Consider the following 21,467-nt stretch of genomic DNA (forward strand, 5'->3'; position numbering starts at 1 on the left):
ACAACAAGCTACAAATATAAAGGATTTACTGCTTGTCTGCATAATATATATCCCTCAATACAATTTGATAAACGTCTCCAAATTGGTGCTATAAGCATTTCATTATTTAGATGTTTTAAGTTATTTATCTAGCTCAGATAAGTGGATGTTTGTTGGATTAACTGATTTTGAATACTAATGTGAGGTAATTGTTTTAATAAATGGATTTTAATTTAAGTAACATGTTTTCTACCTCACTTTAGTTCTGTGTATCACAGAAAGCTTGTATATCTGACCTTCCACTTTTTGCAAACTTTAGTTTCAAGGGACAAGTACCCTTTAGGTATCTCAGTCCAATACTCCCCTCCAGGATTGATAGCAACTAAGCTAACATGTCTGACTGCATGTGTGATGTCTGGGACATATGCAAACACTTGCTTGCATTGATGTTCAAATGGCACTTTTATAAGCAGTTGCACTCATCCTCAATCTTTGCCTTTGTCATTGGAGACAAAGCTTTTGTTACTTCTGTATCTATATCAATTGGTGTGATGACTGGTTTGGCATCTACAATACCAAATTTGATGAGCATTGCCTCAATGTATCCTGATTGGTCAATGGTAACAGTCCCAGCATTCAAATTTGTGTGCTCCTCAGACCTAGTAGTTTGTGCAAGCTCAATGTCTTTTAGTTTGAACTTGTCACTCAGCAACAATTTTACTTTGCCATTCTGGCTTTCTTGCCCTGCAAGCAATAGAACATTATGACAAACAAGTTTTTCTCTTTCCACATGTAGTACATGAAGTGATCAGGTTAAAAATGTACAGAGTCAATTTCTAGCAATACACTGTCAAGCTTGATGTACCAGCAGCAGCCACTTTGTTTTAGCCAATATAATGCTTTCATACAGTACTTTTCCCTCTGGAAATGCATTAACATTGTAGTGTTCTGGTGGCTCCATTTAAATTTCATCCATTAGCTCAATTTCTTCCATTACCTTTCAATGAGGTAGAATCAAAGTCTAGATGGTTCAGCAACAAATTGTACGCAGTTGATCTTCCAATGAATAACAGGTGACAAGATTTCTCTGTAGACAGTGCCTGATTTCTGGGTTTAATACTTGGCAACAAGTCAGGCTTTGTAGCGAGCAAGACTTCCACTGGTGTCTAGATTCTTGCAGAAGACCCACTTTTTTATGTTTTTGCAGTGTTGTTATATCTAGCTTGACTTTGGTTGAAGCTGTCTCACGAAATGTATGGGGCTCACCTAACAGGTTGTGAGCTGCAGCTGCTGTGGGAATTCCTGCGAGTCTTCCCATATTTTTAAAGCGGCAATCATTTCAAAGGCAAAACCAGCTTGGTTTTGTCTTTAAAACAATTGCCACTTTAGAAAAAGTGGCCGCTGCTGGTACATCAAGCTTGACAGTGTATTGCTAGAAATTGACTTTGTACGTTTTTAACCTGATCACTTCATGTACTACATGTGGAAAGAGAAAAACTTGTTTGCCATAAGGTTAGATGTTCTATTGCTTGCAGGGCAAGAAAGCCAGAATGGCGAAGCAAAATTGTTGCTGAGTGACAAGTTCAGACTGAAAGACATTGAATCGGCTAGAAATATGCAAAAATGTGTAAATTGGCTACTGCACATGCACAGTTTGCTAAAACTCGCTATCTGCAGCCATATATGGAGCTGAGTGCAACTCACAAATAGGCCCACGGAGACTAATTTAGATCCCCTATAAGATATGTTCCTATAGATAAGACAATATAGATGTGCCTTCAGATATATCGCAGGGGTGCTTCTTTCTCTCTCACCTAATATTCCTCATATTTGGGTCACAGTAAACCAATTCAGGACCCAAAAATATAAAAGGAAGACAGATCTAAAGTAATATTGATTTAATAGATCTTCCAATACCACCTCCCCCATACAATCGCACTTACATGAAGAAATAAACAGTTTCTTAAAATATTGACATTAGCTGCCTAACAGATAACAGCACTATTATAAGAGCCCTGAATAGTAGATGGTAGACTCCAGGTGCTATATTTACTAAAGGTCAATTTTAATCTATTTATTATCAATAAAAATTGATTAACATCGATGTTGTGTTTCTGGAACTAAGGCCCTCATTCAGAGCCGCTCGTTAGCGGCAGTACGCTCGTTCCGAGCGATGTTTGCACATCTGCTCATGCGTACGCTTTTTAGTACGCATGCGCGAACCAGTCAGTGCGGCCGAAAATCCTTTGTACGCTATATAGCGAGTGCCTGCTATTTTGAGTGACAGAATGAGGCGTATGTGGGTGGTAACAGGGGAAGGTGTTTGAAAATGGGGAGTGGAGATCCGAACGCAGGCGTGCTTAAAGGTCAAAACGGGCGTTTTATGGGTGTGTATATTTAAAACAGCAGCGTCATTGACCACGTCACTGGGTTATTTTATAGCCAGAACTGCACGCAAATTTGTGGTAGCAAACACCAACCACAAGAATAGCGAGCAGTTCATACGCTGGTCGATGTACTCGATTAATCTAATAAATAGCGGACATGACGTAGGATGCGTGCGGCCAGGGGGCGTTTTTAACAAATAAACGAGCGTATGTTTTGCTCGCTCGTTCAGACTTAGAGGTGTGAACAGACTGCAATGTGCGTACGGATCATTTGAATAGCCACCCCTTGTTTTTAAACGAACTACCGCAAATAGCGAACGGCTCTGAATGAGGGCCTAAGGCCCTCATTCAGAGCCGCTCGTTAGCGGCAGTACGCTCGTTCCGAGCGATGTTTGCACATCTGCGCATGCGTACGCTTTTTAGTACGCATGCGCGAACCAGTCAGTGCGGCCGAAAATCCTTTGTACGCTATATAGCGAGTGCCTGCTATTTTGAGTGACAGAATGAGGCGTATGTGGGTGGTAACAGGGGAAGGTGTTTGAAAATGGGGAGTGGAGATCCGAACGCAGGCGTGCTTAAAGGTCAAAACGGGCGTTTTATGGGTGTGTATATTTAAAACAGCAGCGTCATTGACCACGTCACTGGGTTATTTTATAGCCTGAACTGCACGCAAATTTGTGGTAGCAAACACCAACCACAAGAATAGCGAGCAGTTCATACGCTGGTCGATGTACTCGATTAATCTAATAAATAGCGGACATGACGTAGGATGCGTGCGGCCAGGGGGCGTTTTTAACAAATAAACGAGCGTATGTTTTGCTCGCTCGTTCAGACTTAGAGGTGTGAACAGACTGCAATGTGCGTACGGATCATTTGAATAGCCACCCCTTGTTTTTAAACGAACGACCGCAAATAGCGAACGGCTCTGAATGAGGGCCTAAATCACTTACTAATGCTTGAAAAACAAATAAAAGATTGCCTGTTATTAAATGTGTGATTTAGCCCCAGAAACACAACATCAATGTTGATTGATTTTCATCGATTTCAAATCAATCAAAATTAAAAACGACCTTTAGTAAATATACCCCCAGATGTTTCCCTGCTTCAGGTTCCCTTGTGAAATCTTTGTCTGGATAGTCCGATCTTCACACCGGTACTGCTGACACACATTGATTTTTTTATATGTATAACTCCAGACAATGGGTGAGGGCATCAATATAACCAGGAAGAACAGTTCTTCTGTGCAGGCACCCATACACTCAGTTACCTACAGTGAGTCTCTTTATTCAGACTTTTTTATTCTGATTTGTACTATACTTTAATATAGCCTATTGCCATTTTTGCTGAATACAGTAATTGGGCTTCTTTTAATTCTGCACCATACACAATTGCTGTTTGGTATGGGCAGACTGTATTAAAATAAATAAGCTTATCTGCACTTGTACAAACTCCAATTCTGCTTACTAACTTAAACCCCCCCACACACGCATGCACCCAGCAGATTGACCGCAGCACGGGACACCGGTGGACCAGCAAAACAGCAACAAGATTTGGTGAGTACACAGAACCTACTTTGCATATTGCATAATAGTGTCCTAAGTTCCCTGATGCTGTGCTATCTGTAATTTTGAGGTGGAGAGGAGGAGCAGACGTGTACAGTATCATCTAAATGTTGGAAACAGAAGACTTTTGTACATATAAGTGGACATATCATTTGTACATACCATAAAGACAATCCATATTAGGATGAATATCCAGCCTACAGTTATTGCATCCAGTATCTGTATTAGGGGTGAGCGGGTTCGGATTTCTGAAATCCGAACCCCCCCGAGCCCCCCCGATCCGAGTCCGATCCGAGTCAGGCTCGACTTTTCCCGCCTGACTCGGATCTGAAATCGAGGCAAAACGTCATCATCCCGCCTTCCGAGTCTCGCGGGTTTTGGATCCTATATAAGGTACCCGCGTCGGCGCCATTTTCTCACTCGGCTGTGGACAGTGAAGAGGGAGGGTGGGAGTTAGGGCTGTGTAGTGTAGTGTAGTGTAGTGTAGGGCTGCTGTTGTCCACTACTTCAAAGTCCATAGGGGCTGGCTGTGTTGTGCTGTGCTGCTGTTGTTAATAGGGGCTGTGTCCACTACTTCAAAGTCCATAGGGGCTGGCTGGACTGTGTTGTGCAGTCAGTTCTCCATAGGGGCTGTGTCCACTCCAAAGTCCTGTGCAGTGTCCCAGTCCTAAAGGAGAGCTGTAGTGTTGTCCAGGGGGTGCTCTGTCCATCAGGGGCGCTCCCCCCAAGTGCTAAAAAAATAATATATTTTCTGTGTTTGTGAATTGTGTGCGCAGTAGCCGCACGTGCATCAACAAAGTAGTGCCAAGCGTGCGCCTGTGTCATAAGTAAAGGGCCGGCTGGCTTGACCGTTAAAGGGTGCTGTAACCCCCGAAAGTACACTCCAGTCCAAACCAAAAAAAAATTATTTTCTGTGTTTGTGAATTGTGTGCGCAGTAGCCGCACGTGCATCAACAAAGTAGTGCCAAGCGTGCGCCTGTGTCATAAGTAAAGGGCCGGCTGGCTTGACCGTTAAGGGTGCTGTAACCCCCGAAAGTACACTCCAGTCCAAACCAAAAAAAAAATTATTTTCTGTGTTTGTGAATTGTGTGCGCAGTAGCCGCACCTGCATCAACAAAGTAGTGCCAAGCGTGCGCCTGTGTCATAAGTAAAGGGCCGGCTGGCTTGACCGTTAAGGGTGCTGTAACCCCCGAAAGTACACTCCAGTCCAAACCAAAAAAAAAATTATTTTCTGTGTTTGTGAATTGTGTGCGCAGTAGCCGCACGTGCATCAACAAAGTAGTGCCAAGCGTTCGCATGTGTCATAAGTAAAGGGCCAGCTGGCTTGACCGTTAAGGGTGCTGTAACCCCCGAAAGTACACTCCAGTCCAAACCAAAAAAAAAATTATTTTCTGTGTTTGTGAATTGTGTGCGCAGTAGCCGCACGTGCATCAACAAAGTAGTGCCAAGCGTGCACCTGTGTCATAAGTAAAGGGCCGGCTGGCTTGACCGTTAAGGGTGCTGTAACCCCTGAAAGTACACTCCAGTCCAAACCAAAAAAAAAATTATTTTCTGTGTTTGTGAATTGTGTGCGCAGTAGCCGCACGCGCATCAACAAAGTAGTGCCAAGCGTGCGCCTGTGTCATAAGTAAAGGGCCGGCTGGCTTGACCGTTAAAGGGTGCTGTAACCCCCAAAGTACACTCCAGTCCAAACCAAAAAAAAAATTATTTTCTGTGTTTGTGAATTGTGTGCGCAGTAGCCGCACGCGCATCAACAAAGTAGTGCCAAGCGTGCGCCTGTGTCATAAGTAAATTGCCGGCTGGCTTGACCGTTAAAGGGTGCTGTAACCCCCAAAGTACACTCCAGTCCAAACCAAAAAAAAAATATTTTCTGTGTTTGTGAATTGTGTGCGCAGTAGCCGCACGTGCATCAACAAAGTAGTGCCAAGCGTGCGCCTGTGTCATAAGTAAAGGGCCGGCTGGCTTGACCGTTAAAGGGTGCTGTAACCCCCAAAGTACACTCCAGTCCAAACCAAAAAAAAAATTATTTTCTGTGTTTGTGAATTGTGTGCGCAGTAGCCGCACGTGCATCAACAAAGTAGTGCCAAGCGTGCGCCTGTTTCATAAGTAAAGGGCCGGCTGGCTTGACCGTTAAAGGGTGCTGTAACCCCCAAAGTACACTCCAGTCCAAACCAAAAAAAAAATTATTTTCTGTGTTTGTGAATTGTGTGCGCAGTAGCCGCACGTGCATCAACAAAGTAGTGCCAAGCGTGCGCCTGTGTCATAAGTAAAGGGCCGGCTGGCTTGACCGTTAAAGGGTGCTGTAACCCCCAAAGTACACTCCAGTCCAAACCAAAAAAAAAATTATTTTCTGTGTTTGTGAATTGTGTGCGCAGTAGCCGCACGTGCATCAACAAAGTAGTGCCAAGCGTGCGCCTGTGTCATAAGTAAAGGGCCGGCTGGCTTGACCGTTAAAGGGTGCTGTAACCCCCAAAGTACACTCCAGTCCAAACCAAAAAAAAAATTATTTTCTGTGTTTGTGAATTGTGTGCGCAGTAGCCGCACGTGCATCAACAAAGTAGTGCCAAGCGTGCGCCTGTGTCATAAGTAAAGGGCCGGCTGGCTTGACCATTAAAGGGTGCTGTAACCCCCGAAAGTACACTCCAGTCCAAACCAAAAAAAAATAATTTTCTGTGTTTGTGAATTGTGTGCGCAGTAGCCGCACGTGCATCAACAAAGTAGTGCCAAGCGTGCGCCTGTGTCATAAGTAAAGGGCCGGCTGGCTTGACCGTTAAAGGGTGCTGTAACCCCCAAAGTACACTCCAGTCCAAACCAAAAAAAAAATTATTTTCTGTGTTTGTGAATTGTGTGCGCAGTAGCCGCACGTGCATCAACAAAGTAGTGCCAAGCGTGCGCCTGTGTCATAAGTAAAGGGCCGGCTGGCTTGACCGTTAAAGGGTGCTGTAACCCCCGAAAGTACACTCCAGACCAAACCAAAAAAAAATTATTTTCTGTGTTTGTGAATTGTGTGCGCAGTAGCCGCACGTGCATCAACAAAGTAGTGCCAAGCGTACGCCTGTGTCATAAGTAAAGGGCCGGCTGGCTTGACCGTTAAAGGGTGCTGTAACCCCCAAAGTACACTCCAGTCCAAACCAAAAAAAAAATTATTTTCTGTGTTTGTGAATTGTGTGCGCAGTAGCCGCACGTGCATCAACAAAGTAGTGCCAAGCGTGCGCCTGTGTCATAAGTAAAGGGCCGGCTGGCTTGACCGTTAAGGGTGCTGTAACCCCCGAAAGTACACTCCAGTCCAAACCAAAAAAAAATGATTTTCTGTGTTTGTGAATTGTGTGCGCAGTAGCCGCACGTGCATCAACAAAGTAGTGCCAAGCGTGCGCCTGTGTCATAAGTAAAGGGCTGGCTGGCTTGACCGTTAAGGGTGCTGTAACCCCCGAAAGTACACTCCAGTCCAAACCAAAAAAAAATTATTTTCTGTGTTTGTGAATTGTGTGCGCAGTAGCCGCACGTGCATCAACAAAGTAGTGCCAAGAGTGCGCCTGTGTCATAAGTAAAGGGCCGGCTGGCTTGACCGTTAAAGGGTGCTTTAACCCACAAAGTACACTCCAGTCCAAACCAAAAAAAAAATTATTTTCTGTGTTTAGCCGCACGTATATATCAAATCGATATAACATAAATGGAGGACCAAACTTTCTCCGATAAAAATAAAATAGAGAAAGATCAAGAACCACTTCCTCCTAGTGCTGAAGCTGCTGCCACTAGTCATGACATAGACGATAACATGCCATCAACGTCGTCTGCCAAGGCCGATGCCCAATGTCATAGTAGAGGGCACATACAATCCCAAATGGCAAAGTTCAGGAAAATGACCTTGAAAAAGACATTTAAATCAGCTGAAGAGAAACGTAAACTTGCCAATATGCCATTTACGACACGGAGTGGCAAGGAACGGCTAAGGTCGATCCCTAGTATGTTCATGACTAGTGGTTCAGCTTCACATGACGATGGAAGCCCTCCTCCCACTAAAAAAACCAAAGAGTTAAGCTGGCAAAAGCACAGCGAAGAACTGTGCTTTCTAAGAAGATATCACAAATCCCCAAGGAGAGTCCAAGTGTGGTGGTGGTTGCGATGCCTGACCTTCCCAGCACTGGACGGGAAGAGGTGGCTCTTTCCACCATTTGCACGCCCCCTGCAAGTGCTGAAAGGAGCACCCACAGTCCACTTGCTGATATGCAAATTGAAGATGTCACTGTTGAAGTACAACAGGATGAGGATACTGGTGTAGCTGGCGCTGAGGAGGAAGTTGGCGAGGAGGATTCTGATGGTGATGTGGTTTGTTTAAATCAGGCTCCGGGGGAGACAGTTGTTGTCCGTGGGATGAAAAAGCCCATCACGGTCATGCCTGGGCAGAAGACCAAACATTCCACCTCTTTGGTCTGGCAATATTTCTATCCAAATCCGGACAACAACTGTCTTGCCATATGTACCATATGTAAAGGTGAAATAAGTAGGGGTAGGGACGTCAACCACCTAGGAACATCCTCCCTTATACGGCACCTGCAGCGCGTTCATAAAAAGTTACTGTCAAGTTCAGAAACTTTGGCTAAGACCGTAAGCAGTCCAGGGACACCTAAATCCCGTTGTCCTGTTGTATCCAAGCGCCTGCAAACCACACCGTCAACTCCCTCCTCGTCAATTTCCTCCTTAGTCAGGATCGGAAGTAGTCCTGCAGGCCATGTCACTGGCATGACTGACTCTCCTATCCGGGATTCCTCTGGAGGATCCTGCATTGCTACGCCTACTGCTGCCGCTGCTGCTGTTGCTGCTGCTGGGAGTCGTTCATCATCCCAGAGAGGAAGTAGGAACACCACTACTTTTACTAAACAATTGACCCTCCAACAGTCCTTAGCGAGGAGGATGAAGTACGACAGCAGTCATCCTGAAGCAAAACGTATAACTGAGGCCTTGACTGCTATGTTGGTGTTAGACGTGCATCCGGTATCCGCCATTAGTGCAGTGGGATTTAGACAATTGATGGAGGTAGTGTGTCCCCGGTTCCAAATCCCGTCTAGATTCCACTTCACTAGGCAGGCGATACCGAGACTGTACAGAAACGTCAGAAAAAGTGTCCTCAGTGTCCTGAAAAATGCCGTTGTACACAATGTCCACTTAACCACGGACATGTGGACAAGTGGAACAGGGCAGACTAAGGACTATATGACTGTGACAGCCCACTGGGTAGATGTATCACCTTACGCAGCAACAGCAGCAGCGTCACCAGTAGCAGCATCTCAGAAACGCCAGCTCGTTACAAGGCAGGCTACGCTGTGTATCACCGGTTTCAGTAAGAGGCACACCGCCGACAACCTCTTAGAGAAACTGAGGGAAATCATCGCCCAGTGGCTTACCCCACTTAGACTCTCCTGGGGATTTGTGATATCTGACAACGCCACCAATATTGTGCGGGCATTACATCTGGGCAAATTCCAGCACGTCCCATGTTTTGCTCACACAATAAACTTGGTGGTGCAGAATTTTCTGAAAAGCGACAGGGGCGTGCAGGAGACGCTTTGGGTGGCCCGAAAAATTTCTGCCCACTTTCGCCATTCAGCGACTGCGTGCCGAAGACTGGAGCACCAGCAAACACTCTTGAACCTGCCCCGCCATCACCTGAAGCAAGAGGTTGTGACGCGGTGGAACTCAACCCTCTATATGCTTCAGAGGATGGAGGAGCAGCAAAAGGCCATACAAGCCTATACATCCACCTATGACATAGGCAAAGGAGGGGGTATGCACCTGACTCAAGCGCAGTGGAGAATGATTTCCGTGTTGTGCAAGGTTCTCCAGCCCTTCGAACTTGCCACACGTGAAGTCAGTTCAGACACAGCCAGCTTGAGTCAGGTCATTCCCCTCATCAGGCTTTTGCAGAAGCAGCTGGAGAAAGTGAAGGAGGAGCTAAGACGGAGCGATTCCGCTCAGCATGTGGGACTTGTGGATGAAGCCCTTCATTCGCTTTGCCAGGATTCCAGGGTGGTCAATCTGTTGAAATCAGACCACTACATTTTGGCCACCGTGCTTGATCCTAGGTTTAAAGCCTATGTGGTGTCTCTCTTTCCGGCCGACACAAGCCTGCAGAGGTGCAAAGACCTGCTGGTGAACACACTGTCAGCTGAAGCGGAACGTGACACGTCAACGGCTCCTTCTTCATTTTCTCCCGCAACTGGGGCTGCCAGGAAAAAACTTAGGTATCCTAAGCAACCCACTGGCGGTGATGCAGGGCAGGCAGGACCAAGTTTGGACATCTGGTCCGGACTGAAGGACCTGGCAACAATTTCTGACATGTCTACTGTCACTGCATATGATACTGTCACCATTGACAGAATGGTGGAGGATTACATCGGTGACAGCATCCAAGTAGGCATGTCAGACAGTCCATACCTGTACTGGCAGGAAAAAGAGGCAATTTGGAGGCCCCTGTACAAGCTGGCTCTATTTTACCTGAGTTGCCCCCCCTCCAGTGTGTACTCCGAAAGAGTGTTTAGTGCAGCCGGGAACCTTGTCAGCGAAAGGCGTAGGAGGTTGCTTCCACAGAATGTGGAGAAGATGATGTTCATCAAAATGAATTATCAGCTCTTCCAGGGAGACCAGCCTCCAGAAGGTACAGAGGGACCTGTGGTGGTGGATTCAAGTGGGGACGAGTTAATACTTTGTGAGGATGAGGATGTACACACTGAAGAGGGTGAGGAATCGGTGGATGAGGAGGATGAGGATGACATCTTGCCTCCGTAGAGCCAGTTTGTGCAGGGACACATTAATTGCCAGCTTGTTTTTTGGGGGCCCAAACGAACCAATCATTTCAGCCACAGTTGTGTGGCAGACCCTGGCGCTGAAATGATTGATTTGTTAAAGTGTGCATGTCCTGTTTATACAACATAAGGGTGGGTGGGAGGGCCCAAGGACAATTCCATCTTGCACTTCTTTTTTTTCTTTGCATTATGTACAGTTTGGGGCCTAGTTTTTCTAACTGCCATCCTGTCTGCCACTGCAGTGTCACTCCTAGATGGGTCACGTGTTTGTGCCGCCCACTCGTGTCGCTTAGCATAGTCATCCAGCTACCTCGGTGCAACCTTTTGGACATGAAAACACTATTGTGAGGTGTGAGGTGTTCAGAATAGACTGGAAATGAGTGGAAATTAAGGTTATTGAGGTTAATAATAGCATAGGAGCAGAGAAACCAACAAATTCTGTGATTTTAGCTGTTTTTATGCTTTTTAAAAAAAAAATACAGATCCAAAACACAAAACCCAGAACCCAAAACACGGAAGGGTGGTTTTGGCAAAACCAATCCAGATCCAAAACACGAAGAAAGATCCAGATCCAAAACCAAAACACAAAACACGAAAAGTGGCCGGTGCACACCCCTAATCTGTATATATATAATTAAGAATACCCTTGCTGCAGACTTTTTGGGACTGAACTTTTTTAAGGATAACAAACATTCACTGGGTTAAGGCACGGTTGGATTAATTCCTCGTCCAAACGTATTGGCACTAGAGATGAGCGGTTCGGATTCTGTGGACTCCGAACCGCTCCGAACATAGGGAATCCAAGTCCACCCGAACCCTGTTCAGGTGTTCCCCGCCTGACTCGGATCCCCGTTCAGGGCCAAACGGCGGCCTCCTGATGTTGGATTCTCGAGAGAATCCGACGTCAGGGCTCCTCTAGTGTAGGGCAGAGCGCTGTGATAGCGGTCTGCCCTACACAGACACAAACACACAGCCCTCAGCGGCAGCTGTGTGTTTGTAATAGCAGCCAATGAGAGTCAGGCAGACTCTCATTGGCTGCTGCACGGAGGGAGCTGATTGGAGCTCACTCATGAGCTCCGTCTTCCGGCTCCCCCCGCTGTAATAGAGAGCAGAGCGGATGGCGGCAGGAACGGGGATTCAGGTAATTTTATTATTTTTTTTGTATTTGTGTGTTTGTAAGGGGGCACTACTGGGGGCATGCTAATGTGGACTTTGCTACTGGGGGGCATACTACTAGTGGGGGCCTGCTAATGGGGGCACTACTACTGGGGGCCTGCTCATGGGGGCACTACTACTGGGGGCCTGCTCATGGGGGCACTACTGCTGGGGGACTGCTAATGGAGGCACTACTACAGGGGGGCATACTACTACTGGGGGCATGCTACTGGGGGCACTGCTACTGGGGGCATACTACTGGGGGGCTGCTAATGGGGGCACTACTACTGGGGGCCTGCTAATGGGGGCACTACTACTGGGGGCCTGCTAATGGGGGCACTGCTACTTGGGGGCATACTACTACTGGGGGCATGTTACTGTGGCACTGCTACTGGGGGCATACTACTGGGAGCATGCTAATGGGGGCACTACTACTGGGGGCCTGCTAATGGGGGCACTACTACTGGGGGGCATACTACTACTGGGGGCATGCTACTGAGGGCACTGCTACTGGGGGCATACTACTGGGGGCCTGCTAATGGGGGCACTGCTACTGGGGGGCATACTTACTGGGGGCACTGCATAGAGGGCCCTACTACTAAGGGGACTGCATAGGGGGCACCACTACTGGGGGCATTGTGTAAGGGTCACCAATGCTGGGGGCATTGTATAAGTGGCCCTACTACTGTGGGCATTGTATAAGGGGCATTACTACTGTGGGCTTTGTGTATAAGGGTCACAACTGTGGGCATTGTGTAAAAGGGTCACTACTGTGGGCATTGTGTAAAAGGGGCACTACTGTGTGTCGTAACATAAATAAGAGACACTACTTTATGGTGTAATGTGAATCAGGGACACTATGTGTGGTGTAATGTGAATAAGATTGTGCACTGTGACTCCTAGGGCCGTAGCCCACATTGTAAACAAGTACTGTGATTCTGCTGGCCGTACCCCACTGGGTGGGTGCACTACTTTTCATTTCTGCCACTGCTGTGTGGCAATGTGTCATAGATGTGCTTTAAACTGTGGTGTCTGTGCCACTGCTTTGTCGCTTGGTAACCAGTCAGCTCTCTGCAACCTTTGGCCAATAATGGTGAAAACTATAATTTAAACTGTGAGGTGGTCTAAATTGACTGTAAATTACTGGAAATTAAGGTTATTGAGGTTAATAATACTCTAGGAAGAAAAAAAGACCAATTTATGTGATTTTAGCTTTTTTTGTAAATTTTTGTAAAAAAATCCAAATCCAAAACCAAAGCCAGTCATCGCAGTTTGGCAAATCCAAATTCAAAGCTGGATGATGAATTAGAACCAAATCCAAATCCGGCAAAAATGGTCCGGCGCACATCCCTATTTGGTACACATATACTGACAGTAATTACTACAATTTCCAATACTCTGGAGCACTTGGACACATACTTTATTCAGAAGTCTTCCTTACGGAATCGGTATGAAATACCGCCGGCCGGTCGGAAGCCCGACAGCGCTGGAAATCCCGATCATGGATAGGTAAGTATTCTCTAACCTAACCAAACCCCCTAACCCTCCTTAGGGGTGCCTAACCCTATCCTCCCCCCAAGTGCCTAACCCTAATCCCCCCTCTAAATGCCTAACCCTAACCCCCCCTTCCCCGCTGCCTAAACCTAAGTCCCCCGGGGGGGTGCCTAACCCTAAGTTCCCCACGGGGGTGCCTAACCCTCCCTCCCCCTAGCCTAACCCTAACCCCTCGGGGCACCTAAACCTAACCCTCCCCCCAGTGCGGTTGTCCGCTCGCGGCGCCCGGCATCCCTTCGATCAGGATGCCAGGCGCTGGTCTCCCGGTGTCGGGGAAATGCCGGGCATCTACATCTAGATGCCCAGCATTTCATCCCTCGCCGGGATATGACAGTCGGGAAGCCGGCTGCCGGTATTAAGGCAGCCGGCTTCCGATTGTATACCTTCTTTACATATACAGTGCACTGATTAACTCCCTGGAAACAAGAATGGAAGCAGAATATTTGTCAACTTTCTGGCTACCCCCTCCTGGGAATGTCGCACAGGTAACGGTCGGTCCAGGAGACTTGCCCTCTCTTGCGGGTTTCCGGGAGCACCATCCAATATTTGGGAGCCTCCCGGCCATTCCAGGAGAGTAGGCAAGTATGGGAAGCATAATGAACTCTAGACTGTAAAAACCAGGGTTATAGATGAACACCAGTGTAGAAAGCATCAGTGCCGCAGAAATAAAGTCACACAATATAAAATGAGAGCATGTTGTATATATGCAAGAAACAGGACACCTTAAGAAAGTTGACTTTATGTGGAAATCAGAGCAACAGAGGAACTTTCCAAAAGGCCCAATGATAAAGCTAAAAGCACACTCACTGCTCGATGCACAAATCACTGGTGTGGAACTTTCAAAGCATCTGTTCCATTGCTGGAGTATAGAATCAGAAGCAACTGCAAGTCACATAACAAGTGATGGAAACTTTGTCACAGAATTTTTACAGACAATCTCAATACCACAAAGGGACAGATAAGTTTAAGAGAAATAGATTCATATGTGGCACAGATGCTTGGAGCAAAGAAATTAGACTCTTCTTCTATGTCAGTGGGTCACAACTCTAGTCCTCAAGTACCCCCAACAGGTCATCTTTTGTAGATTTCTTAAGTCATGCACAGGCGAGTTGATCAATTATGTTGGATCAATAATTATCCCACCTGTTTCCACAGACAGAAATCCAGATAACATGAACTGTTAGGGGTACTTGAGAACTGGAGTTGAGACCACTGCTGTATGTTATAAAGTTTACATACACTGGTCATAGTAAAGCTTGTCCCATAGTCTTTCCATGCTTGAATAAAGAAGCATTTTCTTCAGCAGAAGTAAGGTGGAAAGCCAAATGGAAGGTGGCCAGTCAAGTGTGGAACGGAAAAGAGACATTAGGGAATAAGAAAAAGAGGACAGGCAAGAGAAAAGGATAGATTGGCAAGGGGAATACTAACAATTATTATTATTACCAGTTATTTATATAGCGCACACATATTCCGCAGCGCTTTACAGAGAATAGTTGGCCATTCACATCAGTCCCTGCCCCAGTGGAGCTTACAATCTATATTCCCTATCACATGCGCAAACACACACTAGTGTTAAGTTTTTGTTGGGATCCAATTAACCTACCAGTATATTTTTGGAGTGTGGGAGGAAACCAGAGTAAACCCATGCAAGCATAGGGAGAATATACAAACTCTGCACAGTTAGAGCCGTGGTGGGAATCGAACCCACGACCTCAGTGCTGTGAGGCAGTAATGCTAACCATTACACCATCTGTGCTGCCCTAACAATAGAATTATTATGTAGGTACCATCTCAGATTTCACAACACAACAAAGGGGCTTTATCAAAGCAAAATCTATGAGTACTAGAGATGTGCGTTGACCCCAGTGTTTTGGTTTTGGATCTGGATTTATCTTCCTGGTTTTGCAAAACTACCCTCAAGATTTTGGTTGTATAAATGATAAAAAGTATTTAAAAACAGATAAAATCATGTAATTTTTGCAATAAAAAAAAACAAAATTCGGATTTAAAAGTCGAATTCCGAACCGCTGGAAGATCAGAACCGCGTCTCAGATTTATCCGGATCTCCTCAAGAGATTAGAACCATCATTTGGATCTATCCGTATTCACAAAATTCAGGTGGATTCAGATTTCTGGAGAACTGAGCCGCACATCTCTAATGAGTACCTATTTTCATTAATTTTTAATACATGACAATTGCAGTTAAAATGATAAAAAAACGATTAGTGCCAACAGTAGTGTGGCCAAATTGAATTGAATATTTCTAGTTTAGAATTTAAAGAGAGTATAATCTAAGTATCTAACACAGTACAAAGATTTATTAGAGGAGTTATTTAGATGATGCACTCCTGTTTTATTTTCTTTTAGCAGTGGCACTGCAAACATCTTTGTTTTCTAAGACACAAAAGCTAAGAACAGTCAGGGCACTGTACAATCATTCATCATCTCAATTAATTTAATGAATCCTGTCTGTGCTTGGGTACAGGGAGCAGGCAGGATGATGCTGAAGCAGTTTAGTGATTGGCAATATTAGATTTTGCAGGAAACGAAGCTGGAAATTGGATATTGCAGATTTTTAAACTCAGCAGAACCTACTTGCGAATTAAAAAATGAGATATGGAAAAATTGCTTCTGGAAAACAGCTCTATTGTGTGAACTTGTGATGAGGGTCATATATCCCCTCAAAATTGATAAATTTACATTATTGCATGTGGGGACATAAAAATGTAAGGTCCTGACATTTCAGTATGCAACTGTATGTGGAAAAAGTCTATATACCTACATGTTTGTATACATATACAGTACATTAGGAATAGTGTCTAAGAAAAAGAAAATATTTCTGAGAAATAGAATCACTCTAGAACTAAGATTATTTTTGTGTTGCTGGAAGGTTTAAATGTTCTATAAATGCTATAGAAGTGCAGGGGCTAGATCATGCCTAAATATTGCCTAGCTGTGTCCAGTTTGTCTATTTCGTTGTTAACTCTTTTACCTTTTTTTTTTAATTTTACTGTGTGTTTGACCAAGATTTTAATTAAAAAGAGAAAGGGTGCAGATCTTCACACAAATCGCAAGTGCTTTTCCATGCTATGCACATACTGTATATAGTCACATATGTACACATGGAAGAAGTTGTTGTAGCTAGTGAGGAATTTGCACTGGCAGTGTCAAGAAGCAAAGTCTAATGTACATGGACTTATCTGGTGGGAGCCTGCAGGTTAAGGTCCTTTAGCTGTTCCCTTCACATAACTAGCTGGGAACATAGTAGAGCATGAGAGACACGATACAGAATCAGGATCCAAGGAATAGTCAGACAAGCTAAAGGTCGTAGTCACTAGCAAGGGTTCTTGAACAAGGAGACAGGCAAACAGGTCTGCTTGGTAGAGGTAGAGATGCACTGGTCAGGAACAAGCAGGATATGCAAAAGGTTCTAATACTCTGGCAGCATTTTGTAGCCAGAGTGAGGCTTAAATAGGCAGCTCCCATTTAAGATGTATGTATGTCCTCATGACCTCAGGGATCAGTGACTGGTCCTTTAACTTTCAGCTGATGTCGCTCATCTGTCCTTAGAGAAGCCATGGACAGTGATTGTTTGCAGGAGAGGGATCAGCATTGTGGGCTGAAGCAGGAGCATGGACACCTGGAAACACATGGCAGAAGGCAGGATACCCCTGCCGGACTGAGAAAGTTAGCGTCAGTCCATGCTTTCTGACATACACAAAGGACTGCAACAGTTGCAGTTTTAAAAAAAATCTCTTCCCTTGAGCTGTCTGTACACAATGGGACCTAACTCCACACTCTGCATTTGTCACATTTGCTCCCACCTTATTTCACGTGACTCCAAAATCCATTACATTGCAACATATGCCCCTAGTCTCCCATATCATGTATGTCCTCAATGTTGAAGTTCTCACTTATTCCTCAAATCTCTACTTGTTACTATGGCCCCAGCCTTCCTTCCATTGCTGTGTATGTTCTCCCCACTTTCTCTATGTACAGTAACATATGCTATCTCACCATTCCTCCTGTTATTATGTATTCTTCAAGCCTCTATCCTTCTTCCTTCCCTCCACCACTACTACCATACATTATCCCAAAGACCATTTTATTGGAACAGCACCATGCACAGTAGCACACGCAGGGGGGATTTCTGAGTACCAAGAAACCCTCCTGTCACGAATCGTGGCTTTAGCCGCCCATACATGGTTAAAAATGAATTCATTGCTGTGTCTAAAACCTCCAACAGACTATCCCAGTGATTACCATTCACCTGGCTGCTCACCTGATCAGCCTGACCAATTACCTGTTACCACTCTCTATATATTTCAGGCCTAGGAAAGACTCATTGCCTGAACAACTGTGTTCCTTCCTCAAGATCTTCCAGGCTCAGTGTCTCCTGTGTTTCTAGAGCTTTCTCCTGTGGATACTTTCCTTGCTGAAACTCAATCATTATCCACTTGTACCATCGCTGTTCGTCTCTCAGCGCTGTGGCTTCTATGCCATATACAGAGAACCACTGGGACTGTTTACCATCACCACTGTATACCATCTCAGCACTGCGGCTTACAAGCCGCACACACAGAAAACTTGCTGTTGTCTGCATGTTGTCTACCGCTGTGCATCATGTCTCAGGGCCCTCGCTTCCACGGCGCACACAGACTTATCATCATTGTCTGCATTCCATCTACTCTGTGTACCATTTATCAGTGCTGTGGCTCCCACACTAGACATAGACCGCTTCCAACTCCAGCTCCAGTTCTGTCAGTGTACCATTTGCTGTTGTCACACATCTTATCACCTGCATGTATTCCATTCTGCATTGTGCAGGCATCATCTGGACTGTGTTGCAAGTATCACTACACTCTATGGCTATAGTGGGTTACTGCATAATCTTGGTTGACATTTTTGGCTATCCTGTACTGTGTGCTCTTGACTTGGGCTGACAGCGTTGGGGTTCCAGGTCTGGAGGGCATGATCGGGTCACAGTCTTTTAGCATTAAGGTTTTCAGTACTGTGTGTCCTGAAGTGTCTCTCTATCCTGAGTTCCCCTTGCGGATTATGGTCAAGGTCTTGTGTCAGAGCTGTACCAGGGATATAGCTTCAATAGTTCTCTCTGGTTACATACGACTCAGATTCCTGGCTTGGTTTCCAGGTCCAGACTGTCAGTACTATACTGTTTTGAGTTCAGGTTTTTCTTGTCACTGGAGTAGTTCTCTGGCTTGATAGGTCCTTTGACCATTAGGTGAGAGGCTGCCCGGTGGCTAGGGTTCATGTTCCAATTCTAGTATCCTTGCATTGCTCCAGTCTGTGATTTCTAGTGTCTCTAGTCTGCCAGTACCTGTTTTACCTATGAGTCGTGGTATCTTGAAGCCTCTCCATTTCCTACACTCCTCAGTTAAAACCCTGGGCCCCGTGCAAGATTTACAGAATACCAGAACCATGACACCCCCCCGTCAGATTGAGCCATCGCCGCAGCGCACCAATTCTTTTTTTTTTCAGTAGTAGTAGTGAGATGGGGTCTATTTACTAAGCCGTGGATGGTGATAAAGTGAACGGTGATAAGCCAACCAGGTCCTAATTGCCATTTTTCAAACACAGCCTGTGACATGGCAGTTAGGAGCTGATTGGCTGGTGCCTTATCTCCGTTCACTTTATCTCCATCCAAAGGTTAGTTAATAGACCCCATGGAATGCTTTGTCTCTGTCTCATCAGGCCAGTCTTGGAGCTCTGAATGGGTTGTGAACTTGTGATCAAAGCTGCCGGTCATGCACAGGGAAGGGGGAGGCAGTCCATCTGAGTGTCTGTGTGTGTAATCTGCAGTCCTGAGTGTCTGTGTGTGTAATCTGCAGCCCTGAGTGTCTGGGTGTGTAATCTGCAGTCCTGGGTGTATGTTTGTGTAATCTGCAATCCCGAGTGTCTATGTGTGTAATCAGCAGTCCTGAGTGTCTGTGTGTAATCTGCAATCTGAGTGTCTGTGTGTGTAATCTGCAGTCCTGAGTGTCTGTGTGTGTAATCTTCAGTCTCAGTGTCTGTGTGTAATCTGCAATCTGAGTGTCTGTGTGCAGGGCTGCCATCAGAAATTTTGGGGCCCGGGACTAACAAAATAGGCAGTAGCTCACGCAGAAACCCCCCCTGATGGGCCGACACTTTTTTTTTCAGAGACGGAGACAGCCTCACACTAACTGCCTCCTTCCCAGGTTGTTGCCCAGAAGACAGCCATTCAATCAGCTGTTCACATTACCAGAATTTCCCCGTTCCCAGCCGCCTGGCTCCAGCATCCGCTGGCTAGTAGATGCCGCCTGTCTCCTACCCAGCCAACAGTCCCTCGGAGCAGATCGCATTTATGCCGTGTCCCCAGGTCTGTCTTGCATTCCCAGCCGGGAGTCAGGAAGACCACATTCATCTCTCCCTCTGGCAGTAGGTGGGAGGCCCCTGGAGGGACAGACCCTGGAGCTGGTAGGACCCTGCTGGGGGCTGTGCTGCAGACTGGAGTAGCACAAGATGCTGAACCCGAGCAACGGAGACCAGACCCACATGGTGACCTTTGTGGAGGGTTACTTGGACTCCATCAAGTCTCTCCTGTTTGATGCCTAGTACCAGTTAGGCGGTCGGTGTGTGGTGTCCCCCCAGCCAAAGAGCTTGGGCAACTTTCCCCCATGTTGCTTGCTGCAGTCCCCTTCTACTCCTTATGCATCCCTCACACTCTGCCCTCTCCCCATAGGCATCACTAACTCTCTGCCCTCTCCACATAGGCATCCCTCACACTCTACCCTCTTCCCCATATGCATAATGCATCACTCGCACTCTGCCCTCTACCCCTATGTGCCTGCATTGTGTCAATTTCTTTCACTTTCCTGCATTTGCCACTTCAAACCCCCCTCTAGAATTCTTGAGTTTGCCCCTGCCCCCCCTGGTATTAAGTCCAGTCATCTCTGCCCTGCCCGCTTTTTCACACTTACCTTAGTTCCGAGTTCCCTCTGGCTTCTTCTCTCCTTCATCCCCGGCAGCGCTGCTCTTCACAATCAGCGGCTCCTCCGACCTCTCCCTCCGGCGCGGCGCTGCGTGACGTGCATCATGATGTCATGCGCGACAAGGCATATAAGACTTTATTTAACAGACGGGCCGGGGGTTGTCCTGTGTGTTAGTGGAGTAGCGTCGCGAGCGAGCCTGGCCTCCTCCTCCTCCATTTAATTAAAGGGGCCTGGGTCGGCGGCGGGGTAGTGCAGGCTGCATCAGGCTGGGCAGTGGTGGTAGGGGCCGGCGGGCCCCCCCTTGCTCAGCCAGGGTCCGGGCCCGGAGGGCAGTCCCCCCCTGATGGCAGCCCTGTCTGTGTGTAATCTGCAGTCCTGAGAGTCTGTGTATGTAATCTGCAGTCCTGAGTGTGTTTGTGTTATATGAAGTCATGAGTGTCTGTGTGTGTGTGTGTGTGTGTGTACTCTGCAGTCCTGAGTATCTGTGTGTGTAATCTCCAGTCCTGAGTGTCTGTGGGTGTAATCTTCAGTCTGAGTGTCTATGGGCTCTATTTATTAACATTATTTTTACTAAAATAAAGTGAAAAAGTGTGTTTTCACACCCTTTTCACATTATTTTAGTATCACCTATAGTTATTACAGGGCAATTGGAGTAGAATTGGTAAAATTCTACTCCAACCCCTAGTATCACTTATTTTTAGTAAAGCAGATCGCATTTCCCATAATTGTAATGTGAAATGTGATCCGACCAGAGTTACTAAAAATAAATTGTAAAAAAATACCGGGGGAAGCCCTGTGATAATAACGCCACCTGGAGGTGGCGTTATCCAGGGTCTCCCCCGGTTACCGGGCTCCCACTCTGCTCTAACGGGGAGAGAAGAGGCGGGAGCCGGTACCAGTAATCAGCTATGTGGTCTAAACAGACCGCAAGCTGATTGCTGTAAAAAAAAGAAAAAAAAAATTGAAATATTTTTTTTTTACTTACCTGAATCCAGGGACCGGTGATCAGGCCTCCGGTGATGGCTCCTCTCCGGTCAGCTGGTCTCCCATAGTGCACTG

This window comes from Taudactylus pleione, unplaced genomic scaffold, assembly GCF_031769625.1.
Source record: "Taudactylus pleione unplaced genomic scaffold, aTauple2 ptg000146l, whole genome shotgun sequence".
NCBI lineage: Eukaryota > Metazoa > Chordata > Amphibia > Anura > Myobatrachidae > Taudactylus > Taudactylus pleione.